Source organism: Chiloscyllium plagiosum, chromosome 15 (genome assembly GCF_004010195.1).
Source record: "Chiloscyllium plagiosum isolate BGI_BamShark_2017 chromosome 15, ASM401019v2, whole genome shotgun sequence".
Taxonomy (NCBI): domain Eukaryota; kingdom Metazoa; phylum Chordata; class Chondrichthyes; order Orectolobiformes; family Hemiscylliidae; genus Chiloscyllium; species Chiloscyllium plagiosum.
Genome location: NC_057724.1, coordinates 22,451,647 through 22,466,006, shown reverse-complemented (window position 1 = coordinate 22,466,006; position 14,360 = coordinate 22,451,647).

The window sequence follows — 14,360 nt, the reverse complement described above, 5'->3', positions numbered from 1 at the left end:
GTACACCTGATCAGGTCCTGGGGATTTATCCACCTTTAACCATTTCAAGACATCCAGCACTTCCTCCTCTGTATTCCGGACATTTTGCAAGATGTCACCATCTATTTCCCTACAGTCTATATCTTCCATATCCTTTTCCACAGTAAATACTGATGCAAGATACTCCTTTAGTATGTCCCCCATTTTCTATAGCTCCACACAAAGGTCGTCTTGCTGATCTTTGAGGGGCCCTATTCCCTCCCTAGTTACCCTTTTGTCCTTCTTGTATTTGTAAAAACCCTTTGGATTCTCCTTAACTCTATTTGCCAAAGCTATCTCATGTCCCCTTTTTGCCCTCCTGATTTCCTTCTTAGGTATACTCCTACTGCCTATATACTCTTCTAAGGATTCACTCGATCTATCCTGTCTATACCTGACATATGCTTCCTTCTTTTTCTTAACCAAACCCTCAATTTCTTTAGTCATCCAGCATTCCCTATACCTACCAGCCTTTCCTTCCACCCTGACAGGAATATACTTTCTCTAGATTCTCGTTATCTCATTTCTGAAGGTTTCCCATTTCCAGCCGTCCCTTTACCTGCGAACATCTGCCCGCAATCAGCTTTCAAAGGTTCTTGCCTAATATCGTCAAAATGCATGGCCTTTCTCCAATTCAACTTTAGATCTGGTCTATCCTTTTCCATCACTATTCCATCAAAGTACTCCCCCTCTGACAGCTCAGTCACCTGCCCTGCCTTATTTCCCAAGAGTAGGTCAAGTTTTGCACCTTCTCTAGTAGGTACATCCACATACTGCATCAGAAAATTAAGTACGCACTTAACAAATTCCTCTCCCACTAAACTTTTAACACTATGGCAGTTCCAGTCCATGTTTGGAAAGTTAAAATCCCCTATCATAAACACTCTATTATTCTTACAGATAGCTGAGATCTCCTTACAAGTTTGTTTCTCAATTTCCCTCTGACTACTGGGGGGTATATAATACAATCCCAATAAGGTTATCATCCCTTTCTAATTCCTCAAATGATGGGGTGGTGGGGGAGGGATGTTCAAAGGAAAAGTGAGGGGCAAGTTTTTTTTACACAAAGCATGGTAAGAGTCTGGAACATTCTGCCAATGGGTGGTGGTGGAGGTAGATATCTCAGGGGCATTTAAGAGCTTTTTTTAAGATAAACACATGAGTATGTGAGGAATGAAGGGATATGGACCAAGGGCAGGCAGAATGGATTAATTTAACTTAGCATCATGTTTAGCAACACTGTGGGCTGAATGGCCCATTCCTGTGCTGTACAGTTCTTTGTTCTCTCTCAGCCTTGAATATACTTAACAATCCAAAGTCTAGTGAATAATTCCACAGATTCCCTCTGACAAAAGAATTTCCTCCCAATCTCTGAATGACATTAAAATAGACGAGAAGCCAAGGGGTGGGGTTGACAAAGTGTCTTCATAGGGATATAGATAGATTAAGCAATTGAGCAAAAACCTTGTAGAATACAGTGCAGGAAGTGAGTGGCCCCCAATTCTGAGAATATGCCCTCTAGTCCTCGACTCTCCCACAAGGGGAAACAACTCTTCTGCATCAGCACTGTGAAGTCCCAGAAGTTGTTGTTTTTGTTTCACTAAGATTGCCTCTCATTCTTATCAATTCCAATGAATACGGGCCCCAACCTACTCAAGATCTCCTCTTAAGACAGTTCCATTCTCACTGGGATCAATCTATGAGGCTTCTGAGGACTGGCTGCAATGCCAATATAATCTTTCCTCGGAAAAGGGGACTGAAACTATTCACAGTATTGCATTTGAGGTCTGATTCATGCCATGTACAGTTTTAGCAAAATTCCCCTTATTTTTATATTTTATTCCCCTTGAAATAAAGGCCAACATTTTAGTTGCCTTCCCTATTACTGTTAAAATTATATGCTTTCCTTTTGCTTTATATGCACAAGGCCTCCCAAATGTCTCTGTGCTGCAGTTTTCTGCAGTCTTTGTCCATTTAAGTGCATGACTTCACATTTTCCTGCACCATATTTTACCTACCAAGCTTTTTACTCAATAGCTTGATCTATTATATCCCTATGAAGGCTCTTTGACATCCTTACCTCTTGGCATCTCATCTATTTTAGTATCATTCACAATCTTGGTAATAACACATACATTTTCCTCATCTAAGTTATAATGTTTATTGTAATTAAGTGTGACCCCAATACTGGTGTCTGAGGCACTTCATTAGTTATAGGAAGCCATCCTGAAAATTCCCCATTATTCTAACATTCTGTTTTCAGTTAGTCAGCTAAGTCCTCTATTATGCGATTATACTGCCTCCAACGTGCTCTTCTTTAGTAGCCAAACTTGTGGTATATCATCAAATACCTTCTGGAAATCCAAGTATATTACAATCACTGTTTCCCCTTATGGAAGTAACAAACAGAATTGATGAAGAATGTTAATAATCTGTCAGGCATGATTTCCTCATTGTGAAGCCATGCTGAATCTGCTTGTTCAAATTATGTATTTCAAAATGATCTGCTATTATAATAAACGGTGACATTTCTCAGTAACTGATGTTAAGCTAACTAGCTATTAGTTACCTTTTTACCCCCATTACTCTTTAATTAAAATAATATATTGACAATTTTCCAATTATCAGTACTTTTTCCAGAATCTAAGGACTCTTCAAAGATTATTAACATTGCATTCACTATCTCTACAACTTCTTCTTTTCATGTCCTAGGATGCATCCTATCTGGTCTTTAGCCCCACAAGGGGCTTTTATTGTAGTGACAGTTATTTCTTTTTCTTTAATAGCATGAGGGCGTCACTGGCAAGGCAGCATTTATTGCCCATCCTTAATTGCCCAGAGGGCAGTTGAGAATTAACCACTTTGTTGTGACATCTGGAGTCACATGTAGGCCAGATCATGTAAGGATGGCAGACTTCCTTCCTTAATGGGTGTTAGTAAAGTAGATGGGTTTTTCTGACAATTGACAATGGATTTATAGTAGTCATTAGATTCTTAATTCCAGATATTTATTGAATTCAAATTCCACCATCTGCCACAGTAGGATTCAAACCCAGGTCCCCAAAACATTATATGGGTTTCTGGATTAAATATCCAATGATGATACCACTATACCATCATCTTATTGGACTTAATTACTCTTATTTTTTTTTGTCCTTGAGTATTTCGTAACTTTGCAATGCAATTGATGCTTTCTAATACGAGATTGACTTATTCAATTCCTGTCATTTCCTGGTTCCCCATTATTATTTTCACAGCCTCATTCTCTAAGTGACCTATGTTAACTTTGATGTATCACTTCCTTTTGACAATACTGAAAGAAGCTCTTGCTGGCTATCTTGATACCACTTGCAGATTTACCCTCAAAATTTATCCTCTCCTGTTTTTTGCCATTATCTTTTCTTATAGAGTTCTAGAGTCATAAAGGACAGAAATAGACCCTTCGGTCCAATCAGTCCATGCAGACCATGATCTCAAACTAAACAAATTCCATCTTCTTGCTTTTGGCCCATATCTCTCCAAACATTTCTTTAATATGTACTTATCCAAATGTCCTTTAAACATTGTGACTGCACCTGCATCCACCACTTCCTCTGGAAGTTCATTCATACACGGATCACTTCCTGTGTAAAAGAAAGTTGCCCCTCATGTCTTTTCTAAATCTATCTCCTCTCACCTTCAAAATCTGCCCTCTCACTTTGAAGTCCCTCACCCAAAGGAAAAGACACCAGCCATTCACCTTATCTATAATCCTATGATTTTATAAACATCTATCAGAAAACCCCTCAACCTCCTATGCTCCAGTGAAAAATGTCCCAGTGCATTCAGCCTCTCCTTATACCTCAAGCCCTCCATTCACTGCAATATACTGGTAAATCTTTTCTGAACCCTCTCCAGCTTAATAGTATCCTTTCTGTACCAGGGCAACCAGAACTGTCCACTTCTGGTCACCCAGAAGAGGCCTCACAATGTACTGTACAAATGACATCCCATCTCCTATACTTAAAGTTCTAAGCAATGAAGGTAAGTGTGCTAAAAGCCTTCTTAACCACACTGTCTACATGTATTGCAGACTTCAAAGAATTATGTATTTGAACCCTGAGGTCTCTCTGTTCTACAACACTCCCTAAGGCCCTACATTAATTATATAAATCCTGTCCTTGATTGTTTTACCAAAATACAATAACTCACATTTATCCAAATTAAATTCCATCTGCCACTCCTCAGCCCATCAACTCAAATGATCAAGCTCTCTTTGTAATCTCAGATAACCTTCTCCACAGTCAACTGTACCACCAATTTTGGTGTCATCCACCACAAACTTACAAACCCTTACAAGGGTCTATAGTTCCCTTCTTTTTACATTTCTTCTTAAACAAATGCATAATAGTAGCCACTCTCTGGTCATCTGGCAACTCACCAGTAGCTATAGATGATGCAAATATGTAAGGGACTCCAAAATTTCCTCCCTAACTTCACACAACATCCTTGGATACGTTAGATTAGCTCCTGAAGACATATCCACCTTTATATTTTCCTAAACCACCAGCACTTCCTTTTCAGTAATGTGAGCTGTTTTCAAAACATCAATACAGAGGAACCTCGATTATCCGAATCTCGATTATCTGAAAATTGGATTATCCTTAGAAGATTTCAAGGTCCTGCAAAAAAGTTACAAAGAAGTAAGTGTACTGTATTTGGTTTACCTGTACTGAAAAAGATGTGAAAACATTGGCAAAAACAAAGAAACACAAGCAGCTCACTGACTGGATATTTTTTAAGTAAGGGTTGTTACACAGCCCTTTGCAAAAGTAAGTGTTTTACAGTATTCCCAGCATTTACCAGGCCATTCATTTAAAAAAAAGGCCAAAAGCTTAAATGCATGCGCGAGGTACAGCTTCTGTCTTTCTACATGAGACTGAGTTCCCCGACACTGATACTGTAAATGGTCTTGCGATCATAGAAGCTGTTCGGGACCTTGTTTAATGCTAGGATTTCATGGGAAGGGTTTAATTCTTCTCATTTTAACCTGTAATTTGCAGACTAAAAAGATTAATTTGTTTAAATGGCAGACTCATTAAAATTATAGATTTAAACAAATTCTCCAGTAGAGCACTGCAGTATGGCTTTCCCTGTTCAAGCTAAAATCGAATAATCAATTATCCGATCGAAATAGAACCCGCTCATCTCTTTCCGATAATCAAGGTTCCTCTGTATTTATTTCCCTGAGTTCTCTAACCTCCATTTCTTTCTCCACAGTAAAAAACAACGCAAAATATTTATTTAAAATCACTCCTGTTTCCTGAGGTTCAATACAAAGATTACCTCAAACCCCTTTTCTTTTTAAAGGAAACCTATTATCTCCCTAACAGATCTCTTGCTCTTACTGTACTCGTAGAATCCCTTTAGATTATCCTTAATCTTATCTGCCAAGGTTATCTCATACTCTCTCTTTGCCTTCCTGATATACCTATTAAGAATGCCCCTATACTTTTTATACTAATCAAGAGATTCAGTTGAAACCAGTTGTCTATATCTAATGTATGATTCTTTTTATTTGTGATGAGAACCTTTATCTTTATTCATCTATTCTTCCCTAATGCTACCAGCATTACCTTTCACTCTAACAAGAACATAATGACTCTGCACTCTTGATGTTACAGTTTTGAAAGCCTCCCATTTACCAGAAGATTTTTAAAATTTTCCGAATCCTCTGGCTTGCCTCTGATTTTTGCCACAGTGTAAGTTGTTTTGCTTTCAATTTGATGCTATCCTTAATTTGTCTATTCAAATAATGAAAAGGCAGCGATGAATGATTTCTTAGTCAGAAGGTGGGTGAGAGGTTATCAAGGGGAGACAGGAATGCGGATTTGAAGTTACAATCAGATCAGCCATGATCTTATTAATGGCAGAGTATATTTATACAATCTGGACTGGGTAACATCATGTGTAAAAGGACAATGTGGTCATCCCAGGTCTCATACATTGTTTTCTCCTTGTAAGTTGAGTTCCAACTGGTTCATAAGAGGGACAAGTAAATAATTGCTTGACACCGACTAGTATAAAGTAGTAATGGATTCGTATTGTTCCAGTGAAGCTGATCAATGATTGCTCAATTTGAAAGGTTCTTCTGCAGTTCCATTTCGCAACATGAAAAATTTATTTTTTACAGCCTTTGTATATTTTATTGTTTTTTTTTAAGAATGAAACATTTGCTAGTTGTAATTATCTGCCATTCTTCCTTTCTATCCACGGAAACAACATGCAATTTTAAATTCCTTGCAAAGTGCTAACTTTTAAAATAAAGAACCTTTGCATTGTTCAGTGGCAAAAGACATTTTATGCATTGATTAAAATGAAGTTAATTGTTTGAATTTATTTTTCAAAAGACCTTGATAGGAAGATGTGATCATTTATGCTTTTCATCTTGGTTGTGTGGTAAGGATTTGTGAAGATTAATTCCATTGTCTGTGAATTACCCATGTTTTTCTGCTAGTAGATGAGCATTGATCGTAGAAGAAAAACATTACAAGAAGGTACAATTAAACCAAAGTAAACAATAGCAAAACAGTGTCATAAAAACAAAGAAGTCATAGCTTCCAAATCATTTTTTCTTTTCACAAAATGGAAATATATGTTTGGCATGATTGCCTTCATTGGTCAGTGCATTGGCCAGAGTATAGGAGTTGGAATGTCATGTTGCGGCGTTGAGGCCACTTTTAAAATACAATTCTGGTTGTGCTTCTATAGGAAGGATGTTGTTAAACTTGAGAGAGTGATGAAAAGATTTTCCCTGGAGTGGAGACTGAGTGGTTACCTTATAAACATGTAAAGAATCATGAGGGACATGAATAGGGAGAATAGCCAAGGTCTGTTTTCCAAGGGAGTCCAAAGCTACAGGACATAGGTTTAAAGTGAAAGGGGAAAAACTTAAAATGGCCCTGAGAGGTAATGTTTTCATGCAGAGGCTGGTGTATGAATGGAATGAGCTGCCAGAGGAAGTGGTGGAGGCTGGTACAATTACAACATCTGGATGAGTATATAAATAAGAAGGGTTTAGAGGGATATGGGCTAACTGCTGGCATATGGGGTGAGGTCAGATTGAAATGTCTAGTTGGCATGGATGAGTTGGACTGAAGGGTCTGTTTCCTTTCTGTATGACTCTATGCAAAAAGTCTACAACAGCATAATTTTGTCATGCCATTTATCATTGCAATTAAAAAAAAATTGCATCAGGTTGAAATAACCTCCAACATATTTGGAGCTATGTTCTTGGTAATATTCACTGTCCTTGTTAAAAAAAAAACAAGAAATTATAAGCATGCATGAACTTTAGTGCTTTCTTTGAGGGCCTATGCGGAATATGATGGTTTGTGAACTGTTCACTGTTGATTTGTTATATTTGAAGTTTAACACTGATATCTGGAAAGTGACCCCAAAAATAAAGCGCTTGTTTATCAATCAAGTATAAACTCATGTTTATCTAGCAGATAAACAAGGGTAATTCACAGACAATAGAATTAATCTTCACAAATCCTTACCATACTACCAAGATGAAAGGCATAAATGATCACATCTTCCATCATCGTGACTCAGAACCCTCTGGCATTAAAACTGAGGTGTAAAAAAGCATGAATCAGGAAGGTGACAATTTCAGTTCATATATGCATGCAGTTCTTCAAGCACCAAACAGGATGATATCAACAATAGGATCAGTGCCATTTCCAAAATCTGGTACTGGGTCAATAAATATTTCCCTGATATCAAATTCAAACACATTGCTTTAGGAATGGAGATTTAACAACAATACACCACCCATGCCATCCACAATATTTGGCACAATCAACCATTTTAAGGCATTGCATGTCCATAATAGTGAAAAAAAAATAAGCAAGGAGTGTTCTGGATGTCAGTTTGCTAGCTGAGCTGGAAGGTTCATTTTCAGACGTTTCGTTGCCCTACTAGCTAACATAATCCGTAAGCCTCTGGTGAAGCACTGGTGGTGTGGCCCATTTTTTTATTTATGAGTTTAGGTTTCCTTGGGTTGGTGATGTTTTTTCCTGTAGTGATGTCATTTCCTGTGGTGATGTTCCATTTCTTGTTCTTTTTCTCAGGGCTGCGGCTTGTGTTGACTCGTTGAAATAATATTCTAATGCAACTCCATTTCTGAATGTTGGGATGATTGCTTCTGTAGTTCTGTATTTGGTCCATACGTGTTGTTTTCCTTTGGACACTGATTTGAAGTTCCCCATTGGCTGTTCGCTTAATGGCGATATCTAGGAATGGCTGTTTGTTGTTGTTTTCCTCCTCTTTCGTGATTTTTATGTCAGTAAGTGTATTATTGTTGGTCTTGAAGCATGGACCGTCTCAAATAAGACACCAGTCACTCTCTTGCTCTAATAGATGTTCACTTTACATTATGGATGACACCTTACAGAGATTCCTGTCTTGTATTGTGAACTCCTGAAGTGTGAAACAGGCATAACTAAATATTCAAGATAAAGATGCATAGGTTGGGACAGGATAAGAAGGTAAGTTTGTTACACCCTCTTTGGAGGGTGGGGATGAGAAGAGAAGCCAGAAGGGGTTCTTTGGAGTTCTGATGTTTACATTAGTTGGCTATTGATGCAATAGCCTGTATTTTAAATATATAAGAAAACAAAGAACTGCAGATGCTGGAAATCTGATACAATAAAAGAAACTGCTGGTGAAACTCAGCAATTCTGACAGCAGATGCTGCCAGATCTGTTGAGTTTCTCTAGCAATTTCTGTTTTGATTATTTTAAATAGGTTCACATCCATATAGGAAATAATGTGATAGTACATAAACATATCTCGTGTTCGAATAGACCAGAATCCCTACAGCATGGAAATAGGCCCTTCAACCCAACAAGTTCACACTGACCCTCCAAAGAGTAACCCACCCAAACCCATTCCTCTACCCTATTATCATATATTTACCCCAGACTAATGCACCTAACCTACACATCCCTGAACTTTATGGGCTATTTAGTATGGCCAATTCAACTAACCTGCGCATCTTTGGATTGAGGGAGGAAACCGGAGCACCCAAAGAATACTCATGCAGACTCAGGGAGAATGTGCATATTCCACACAGACAGTTATCGGAGGCTGGAATCAAACCCAGGACCCTGGTGCTATGAGGCAGCAGTGCTAACTACAGAGTCACTATGCTCATTAACATGCTAAAATTATGCAAATCAATTTAATGCGCCAAATTGTTATATTAATAGTTCCAAAGTTATTAGTTTGAAGTAACTCAAACACTACTATCACCTAGTCAGTCTGAGAAAGAAGTTTGGTAAATAAAAACGTGTTATTCGAGGAGGTCTCCTTTTAAAATCACCTCACTAGATAGAGACATGTGGAAGCTTCACCAGTGTTTATCCTTGTACATACATGGGAAAAATGGATCGTCCCAAGCTGTTTCAGAACATTAATGTTATACTACATATATATGAGGGTTCGTTATTCAAATGTACCAATCACTAATAACACAATAGTTTCTATTCACTCAGTCATGGTCAAATTCCATCAATGGGTTTTAAACAGTAAATTTACATCACAGCACGTCCACAAGAAGGCAGCGAGATGACCAGATGGCTATGTCTAATCTTGTTTCAATGGGGCATCTTATTTTTTCTAATGGGAAACATTATATCTGTCTATTTCGCCAGTATAATAGCTAAATGGCGTAAGGTAGCACATCTGGCCTTCTTCTCTTGGGAAAGGAGTCACTTGTTTCAATCTTGCTCCTTTGTCTGTTCCCTGTCTGTTCCATTAACATGTCAGGCTCCAAGCAACCTTAGTACACTGGATTAATTCAATTATGTTTGGTTAAGCTACATTACTTGCTCCAAATAGTATCCTAGGTTTATTAAACTTTCATTTTAACTGATTTTTAAACTATATAATAAATGTCATTGTATTATCATTTGCAAAATATTTACAGGAGAATCTGAGGTTGAATAAATGAGACAAAATTGTGTCACCAATGGGCATCAACAAAGAGATGTAAGTGGATTATTGCTCCCCATTCGCTACTGGCCGAGAACGATAGCACTTGTCATAGCTTGTTGTTACATATCATGGAGCAGTCACCTGCATATTCTGTATTGTGACTATTGAATCAGTCCTTGTTGTAAGTTTTGAATTACAGTAGTACAGAATGATCACTCCTGAGGTTCCAAGTGGTTTCCTTTGAATATGAAACCTTTTGAATCAGAATCACTTGATAGTAGGCAGATGCTTTTGAACAGAATCAATCCTTGCATCCCAGCCTTCTTTCAGGAATCTCTGCCATGGTATTGGAAGAAAGTCACTGCTGTGAGAGGTGACCATTGCATGCAAACAGGGCAAATATTGTGGAACTTGGCAGTTCAGACAGGTTGAAATTCCCAAAAGAACTCATTTACACACAGATGTTCTGCGGAATGAGAGAGATCCAATTAGTTTTGGTCTGATTCTGGTTGTAGGAAAGGAAAGAACACAATGGTACATTAACTGGTAGGAAATGGGAAGGGAATATCAGGAATAGATCCTAGGCTATCATGACGAGCTATATACCAAGATAGTGGCAGAGATCAGTGTTAAATATTTGAGAAGGTTTGTAGCTCAGATTGAGGTTCAGGTTGTAAATTTGCTCACTGAGCTGGTGGGTTTGTTCTCACACATTTCACCACTATGCCAGCTCATATCATCAGTGAGCCTCTGTTGAAGCATTGGTGTTCTGTCCTGCTCTCTATTGACATGTCTTGGTCTGTTATGGTGAGTGATATCATTTCCAGTTCTTTTCCTCAGAGGTTGGTAAATGGGTCCAAGTCGATGTGTTTATTGATGGAGTCCCGGTTTGAATACCAGGCCTCGAGGAATTCCCATATGTGTCTCTGTTTAGCCTATCCTTGGATGAATGTGTTGTCCCAGTCGAAGTGGTGTTCTTCTTCATCTGTGTGTAAGGATACTAGTGTTAGCTGGTCATGTCTTTGGTGGCTAATTGGTGCTCATGTATCCTGGTGGCTAATTTTCTGTCTAACCGTCCAATGTAGTGATTTCTGCAAGCCTTGCAGGGTATTTTGTAACTGACATTTGATTTGCTGGTTGTTGGTACAGGGTCCTTTAGATTCATCAGTAGCTGTTTCAGTGTGTTGGCAGGTTTGTGGGCTACCATGATGCCAAGAGGTTGGAGTAGTCTGGTAGTCATCTCTGAGATGTCTTTGATGTATGGTAGTGTGGCTAGAGTTTCTGGGTGTGTTGTGTCTTCTTGTTGGGTTTGTTGTTTAAGAATTGGCGTACTGTGTTTATCAGGTATCTGTTGTTCTTGAATACGTGATAGGGTATTTTTCTTCTGTTGCTGTTTGTAGCCACAATTCAGACAAACTTAACCAGACAGATCTCCAAAGAATGAAACCTGATGGATCCAACACACCCTGTTTCTACAGATTACCTAAGGTACACAAACCAGAGGCCCCCCTCATACACATAGCCTCACTCCTTGTCAAACCGACATATAGACTAGCAAAGGAACTTCACCATAAGCTGAAATACCTAGTAGAAGACTCATGCCACTCCATCCACTCCATCCAAGAATTCCTGAACAGCATCAAAGACACCAAGGTAGAAGACAATGAAGTCATGGTCTGTTTTGATGTAACGGCCCTATTCACATCAATTAACATCAGCCTGGCCAAAGAAACACTGATCGCACCACTAGACAAACGAAGGACACAAACACCAGATAACACCAACTCTATCAGCAAGGACAGCATTCTCAAGCTAGTAAACTCACAAGCCACTTCACCTTCAATGACAAGACCCACAAACAAATCAACAGGACACCCATGGAATCACCAATATCAGGATTTTCAGCAGAAGCAGTGATGTAGAGCCAAGAACATACAGCCCTCCCCACGATCCAACCCAAACTTTGGGTCTGTTATGTGGATGACACCTTTGTCACCATGAAATGGAAGAAAGTAGAAGAAACCTACAATATCATTAACAACATCCTTATTGGCATAAATTTTACCAAAGAGGAAGAGAACAACAACAGACTCCTCTTCCTAGATGTCAACATGGAACAAACAATCGATGGAGGACTGCAGACCAGTGTCTACAGAAAAGCAACACACATAGACCAAATACTCACCTACAGGAGCAATTATCCCAACATCCACAAAGGGAACTGCATCAGGACATTATTTAAATGGGCCACAACACACTGCAGCACCTAGGATTTATGAGCAGCAGAAGAAAAATATACATACCGCGTATTCAAGAACAATGGATACCTGATAAATACAGTCCGCTGATACTTAAACAACAAATCCAACACAACACACCCAGAGAATCTAGCCACACTACCATACATCAAAGACATCTCAGAGATGACTACCAGATTACTCCAACCTCTTGGCATTATGGTAACCCTCAAACCGACCAACACACTGAAACAGCTACTGATGAATCTAAAGGACCCTGTACCAACAACCATCAAATCGAATGTCAGTTACAAAATACCCTGCAAGGACTGCAAAAAACACTACATTGGACAGTTAGACAGAAAACTAGCCACCAGGATACACAAGCACCAATTAGCCACCAAAACACATGACCAGCTAACACTAGTATTCTCACACACAGACAAAGAAGGACACCACTTTGACTGGAACAACACATCTATCCTAGGACAGGCTAAACAGAGACATTCACAGGAATTCCTAGAAGCCTGGTATTCAAACCAGAACTCCATCAATAAACACATCGATTTGGACCCCATTTACCAACCTCTGAGAAAAAGAACTGGAAATGATATCAACCACCTTAACAGACCAAGACACATAAATATAAAGCTGGACAAAATACCAGTGCTTCATCGGAAAATCACTGAGGATATTACCTAGCGTGGTGATGAAACATGTGAGAACAAACCTACCAGCTCAGCAAGCAAACTTACAACCTGAACCTTAATCTGAGCTATAAATCTCCTCAAGAATCGCAAACACCTAGGTGCACAATATGCTCAAACTAGCCCGAAAATGGGAAACCAATGCCATCTGACTGAGCACCACCCGCAAACAACTGTATTTCCTACATGAATGCCTCAGGAAATAGGTATTACCGAGATGTGTCAAGTGCAAACCACCTCTCAACAGCCCACAAGCCAGAAGAATAGCAGAACAGAGTGGCTGCAGAATGTTGCGAGAAATGATTAATGATGCCCATAACTGACTCCACAAATACGAACAGGAAATTTTGCACCAAAGAAGTTTGTACAGCAACATGACTGACCAGGAATGAACAAACACGTTAGAAAGAGCCATCAGCATCAAACAACAGCAGATCAAGACAAAGATAAAACTAGACCTACAAGAAAAACTGGACAAACTCACACAAAAGAGCAACAGAGACAGTTCAGAAGCTTGGATTAAGAATGTGTCAGACCAACCATTAACAGACATGGAAAGAGCCTTCCTAGTAAGAGGGATGAACTACAACTACAGGGACGCGGACAGAAAGGACTTCCTAGCAGCACTGGAATCCACCCTGAAAGTCAACGGACTTACGGAAGAAATATAGCAGGTCATCAGTAGCACCAATACGAAGCGGGAAGAAAGAAGGGAACACCCTCAACACACAGGAAAGGAAAGTTGAGAAGGACTCAGAAAAGACAAAAATATTGTAATGCTACTGGCAGACAAAGGGCTCATGACCATCATCCTAAACAGCATTGAAAAAGTAACTCACTGCTCACAGATACCAACACCTACCAACAAGTGATGATGGACCCAACTCCACAGCTAGAAAATTGTATCACAACATCACTGAAGAATCTCCACAAATCAGGTGAAATTAACCAGACCAAAGAATGAAACTTGATGGATCCAACACAACCTGTTTCTACGGATTACCTGAGGTACACTAACCAGACCGCTCCAACCACCACCCCCCCCCAACCCAGATACATAGCCTCACTTCCCAGCACGCCGACATGCAGATTAACAAAGGAACCTTCGCCATAACCTGATATACCTAGTAGAAGCCACTCCATCCACTCCACCCAAGAATTCCTTAACATCATCAAAGTTACCAAGGTAGAAGAGGATGAAGTCATCATCTCCTTTGACGTAATGACCCAATTCACATTAATTAACATCAGTATGGCCTAAGAAACACTGACCTTATTACTGATGAACCAAGGACACAAACACCAGACAGCACCAACTCCATCAGCAAGGACAGCATTCTCAATCCTTCCACACAGAGGAAAAGGACACCACTTTGACTGGCACAACACATCCATCCTTTGCTAAATAGAGACACCC